Source organism: Nicotiana sylvestris, chromosome 8 (assembly GCF_000393655.2).
Source record: "Nicotiana sylvestris chromosome 8, ASM39365v2, whole genome shotgun sequence".
Taxonomy (NCBI): domain Eukaryota; kingdom Viridiplantae; phylum Streptophyta; class Magnoliopsida; order Solanales; family Solanaceae; genus Nicotiana; species Nicotiana sylvestris.
The window spans coordinates 139,666,535-139,671,543 of record NC_091064.1 but is presented as its reverse complement, the minus strand read 5'-3'; the positions used below and the strand labels follow the sequence as shown (position 1 = coordinate 139,671,543).

The following is a 5,009-nucleotide window of genomic DNA, read 5'->3' as shown; positions in this document are numbered from 1 at the left end:
ACAATCGAATACACTTGAATACAATAACTGATTAGCTGGACTTCCTTGATTCGCGCCTATTTTTGCTACTGTATTCATGAATACAATAGCTTAAATACATCAAATACATCTTATAACCACATAAAAGGTATCTATATTTCGTAATATAGCAAATGGTATCTATAGATGACTAATTACTACTAAAAGATAATGCTTTATGAAAATTTCTCTAATTGAAATTAGTGTAATTACTAGGGTAGTAATTATATAGTTGTATAATTACGTCGACCTGTTTGTTTGTCATAATATAATTACAATGTAATTACAAGTTTACTGTTTGATTACACAAGTATAATTACAAAGTTAGATTAAATTTTAAATGAAGTAATTAACAAAACCTTAAAGTTAATATTATAAATATATGCCTATAAATTTTTATAAGTATACATAAAATTATATTTTGTATTTAAGATGTATATTTTTTTCATGAATATATATTAATTAGTAATTATATATTTAAAACTAATATTATAAAAATAATCTCTCTCTCTCTCTCTCTCTCTATATATATATATATATATATATATATATATATATTCCAACTTAATATTTAGTTTAGACACTTAGAAAAACTAAAAACATATGTTTTGTAAGAACATCATGGAATTCATGTTTGATAAAATAAATTAATATTTATAAATATAATGCTATAACACTATTCAAATGTTTAACAAAACTAATCTATTAATTCTAACTAAAAAATGAACAACATACAATGTGAGCCAATACTACTAAAACAAGTAAATTGAATCCATGACTATAACACAATTTAAAAATCCAAAAAAAAAAATAATTTAACATGTGTCAAATTCCAACATAATAATAGTAAGTTCCACTACAACTTAAGATTAGGAAACATAATAAGTTTATAAGCACATTCAACAACGAAATTTCACTTTAATTGCATCACTCATTATATGCCAAGTTTATCAATGATTCATTATTTCTAATATTAGGTGTAGTTTCAAGAAATAAAATTATATATATAAGCAATTACATGGAATCATAAGAAGTAAAGGTGGAGAAATAAAAGATAAATAATGTACAAAGAAAAATATATTTTAAAATTTCAAAAGAAATTAAAAGGTAAAAATATAATTAAAAATTAAAATAATAGAAATAAAAAGTTATAAAGAAAATAAATTAAAATAAAAACAAAAAGGAAAGAAACTAAAAAGCAACCTTGTAATTACACGGTGTAATTACCATCAATTCTCACTCCCCCCCTGAGAATTGGAGAGTGTAATTACACCCCTCCAATTACACCTAATTCCATGCTGACCAAGTAATTACTTGTCCAAACAAATATGCCAAACTGTGTAATTATACTCAATTACACCCAAATCCAATTCTTAGGTGGCTTTCCAAACATGCTCTTAGTTAGAGGCGGACCTACCTTGCCTCTTGAGGGGTCATGTGACCCCGTTAGTTTCGGCATAAACCATGTATATATATTTTATTTATATTTGTAAACACAGTTGGGACCCCTTAAATAATTTAGGTGTGCCCCAAACACAAAAGCTTGACTAGAGGAATGGTTGAGTAGAGCGCTTTAGTTTCCTCCCTTTAATGGTGATGTGGGTTCGAAACTCATGCCTAGCTTTTACTCCTTCTTTCTGTTTTACTTATTATTCAACATAATTTAATAGCAAACTGGTTTATTTTATTTATTTTTTATCTTTTTTCTAAAATCAGTTTTAGTTTAATACTAGTATATACCTCCGTTCCAGTTTATGTGAAACTATTTTCTTTTAGTCCATTCCCAAAAGAATGACCCTTTTCTAAATTTGGAAACAATTTAGCTTAAACTTCCAATTTTACTCTTAATGAGAAGCTTTTATAACCACACAAATACTCTGGGTCACTTTTTGACTTGTTTAGGACCACAAATTTCAAAAGTCTTTATTTCTTCTTAAAACTCCATGCCCAATCAAACAACTTCACATAAATTGGAACGGAGGGAGTACTTGTCAACTTAGTTAATTTTATTCTTTTTGTAAATCTCACCCTTCAAATAAAAAACCGCAAATTGTAACTTATTGCTCCACAAATGAAAAAATATAAATACTTTATGTCACGACCTCCTTCAACAATCACTTCGATAAAGTAGTAGGCATTGTCAACTCTGACTCGACGATGACAATTGAGAGTTTGAGACTCTTCTTCAAATACTTGACTACTAACACACTCTTAGTCTTGTTTTTTTTGTGTGAGTTTTTGATAATTTTAAAGTTTGAACGCCCTTTTGATCATTGACTCCTTTTTAATTGAGAAAAACTAGAAATTTTAAAGTTTGAAATAGACCTAAATCAAACACCTTCCCTTCCCGTAGCACCCATTTTGCGAAAAATCTCTCTGTTCGATGTTTTTTCTTTCTTTAGAACTTTTTTTAAGATGATAAGTTATCGATCATAATCATTAAGTTTTTAAAGAGTTGCACGGCGAATTTTGTCGCTAGTAATTAGCATCTAGATGAACATTAAATTTTATCACTAGTAATTAGCATATAGTGATGCCCCCGTCGCGCTCAAATTTTGAGTCCGCCTCTGCTCTTAATTGTAATGGTGGCATATTGGAGTATCAAACTTTAGAGTGAATTGGTGAAACGTGGCTGTTTTGCAACAACATAGATTGCACTTGATTCAAGAATGCTCTTGTTTTTTGTGTCAAGTTATGAACTAAAAGCAATTCGAGAGATTCTCTCAATAATATTCTACTGGTAAATCTATAAATCTATTTCATATACTGTAGTAAAATGTTGAAAATATATAAGGGAGATAAATAGAAATAATATGTTTCAAATAATGAAAGTTACTCAAATAGACGTATTTTATTAAATTGTTTACCATGATCGTGATATGATAATCAGATTCGAATATTTTAATTTCTGTGCAAATATTTTGTGTACATTTAATTATATTTATTTCAATTATTAATTTTTGTTTATCATAAAATATATATATCTTTAAAAACTGATTTCATCTTATTTCTACTAACTTTCTACTTATTTAGAAGCCTACTAACTTTCTACTTATTTAGAAGCGGTAGTTGAGGTGCTCTTCGTTGTCATGCTTGGGGATTAATTTCGGAATTCGACATCCTTGCAATTCCGGGTTATTCTAAAAAATCTGCCTTCCAAGTGTCTTAAAGCTACGCTAGCCACGGTCTTCTGTCTTCTCATCTCACCCCGTGCTCTCTATCCCTCTCACTCAGCTACAATTTTGACGAGCTTAGGGTCATCCGGCTCTTAAGAGTACTAGTGTTGTTAGCCCGGGCTGAGCCCAGGCCCAATTACCAAAGCCAAAGTAGTAGAATTTTTTTTCCTTCCCTGAAGTTGTTTGCACCAGTTAGCAAGTAGAGTTTTTCTTTTTCTTTTTCTTTTTTGAAGTTGGTTGCATCGCTTAAGAATAAGCTCTAAATGTTTATATGTTTACTTGACAGTCAAAGGAGAAGCACAAAACAGCTCGTGTATATATCTCTCCAAGGAGACAACGGAAAGTTAATTTGTCTACCAAACAAAATAGATACGTATAATGTAAAAGATTATTTGATCTTGTGGCTATATAGAAATCAACAAGAGTAGTTACATGGAGCAGTGTCTACAGTACTCCAAGTCATAACGCCAATAATTCTTCACACTCGATCTTACAACTTCTTGAGAGGCTACGCAAAGGAATGCTATCAATCTTGATGCAGCCAAGCGAAGCATATCAGAAGTGTGTCAATTCTCTATATATATTACCTAAAAGCATAATAACCAGTGATTATATTAGATACATAAGTAATGCATTATCCAAAAAAACATCAGATAAATACGTAATGGTGAAGGGAAAAGTAGATTATAAATGAAGTAGTTCAAGTACCTTATATTGAACCCAACAATTTAAACAACAGTGTAGTCTGGGTCATTCCTAATTTAATTAGGTTCTCTTTTAATTATTGCGCTGGAAAATGAGAAGTAGAAGCATGGTGTATAGACTGAACTCCATCTTTTTTTTTTTTGAGTATGTCACTGATCATTTGTAGCAAAAATGAATGTTGGTGAAGAGAGAGAAACATAATCCAGCAAAGAATGTTTGTAATGAAAATGCTTTTCCCAAATATCTGCAAGCAGACACAAGATATTCTGAGATTCAAACCAAATGAAATTTGACTAAAAATGTAGGAAGTATAGTTTAAGTGCACTTCCTAAATATCTATGCTTTTCGTGAAAAAAAGATTAATCTATTGTGATTTAGCGACCACATACAGCAACAAAATGTCCTGAGATTCAAACCAAATGAAATTTGACTAAAATGTAGGAAGTGCCTTTTTGTTATAGTTTAGTTCCTAAATATCAATACTTTTCGTGACAAAAAGACTAATATAGTATAACTTAGCGATCACAGCAGGTCCAAATTTGTAAGTTGAAAGTGCGCAAACAAATAAAGAGAGAAAGTACCTTGCTCTTCATCAGGGTAAGGTAATATGATATCCCATACAAACTTTAAAAGGATTTTAAGCATCTACAGTCAAACTCCGTGAAGAATCAGTGTGAACTAAAGAATCAAACAGAGCTATTAAAAGTTGGAACAGCGAGGAAGTAAATTTTAAAAATGCAGTAATTTTGTTTTACCAAGAATTGACTGGTGCTAACCGCACTTGGTATCATCACATCAACGGATCTATGAACATTTTTACATCAAAGTGTACGTCCACCGACAGTGGAGTTTAGAATGGTAAGCACAGATACTCTAGTTACTTCAAGTGGTTTGCTACTTAACTGCAAGTCACAAAAGATCAAATCACAAGCAAGGAAATCCGGGCAAAACCGTCCAAAAAATTGATCATGGTCGATAATGGCCAATAACCGTCCAAAATGTGACCATTTACGTCTGGATGGTATTTTGAAGGTCGAAAGGGCATAGCGACCAAAGTTGGTCAGAAATTACCGACCAACTTTGGTCGGTCAATTAGATTCAAAAAAACAA

General features: G+C 30.8%; 1 long non-coding RNA gene across 1 annotated transcript; it reads right to left on the bottom strand.

Annotated features, from left to right (window-relative positions):
* Positions 1–3,519: 3,519 nt before the first annotated feature.
* LOC104212957 (uncharacterized) lies at positions 3,520–4,734 on the bottom strand. The gene is made up of 3 exons (XR_707485.2): positions 4,481–4,734; positions 3,903–4,143; positions 3,520–3,781 (listed from the first exon to the last, which is right to left on the bottom strand). It is a non-coding gene; the product is annotated as an uncharacterized lncRNA (long non-coding RNA).
* Positions 4,735–5,009: the final 275 nt, after the last annotated feature.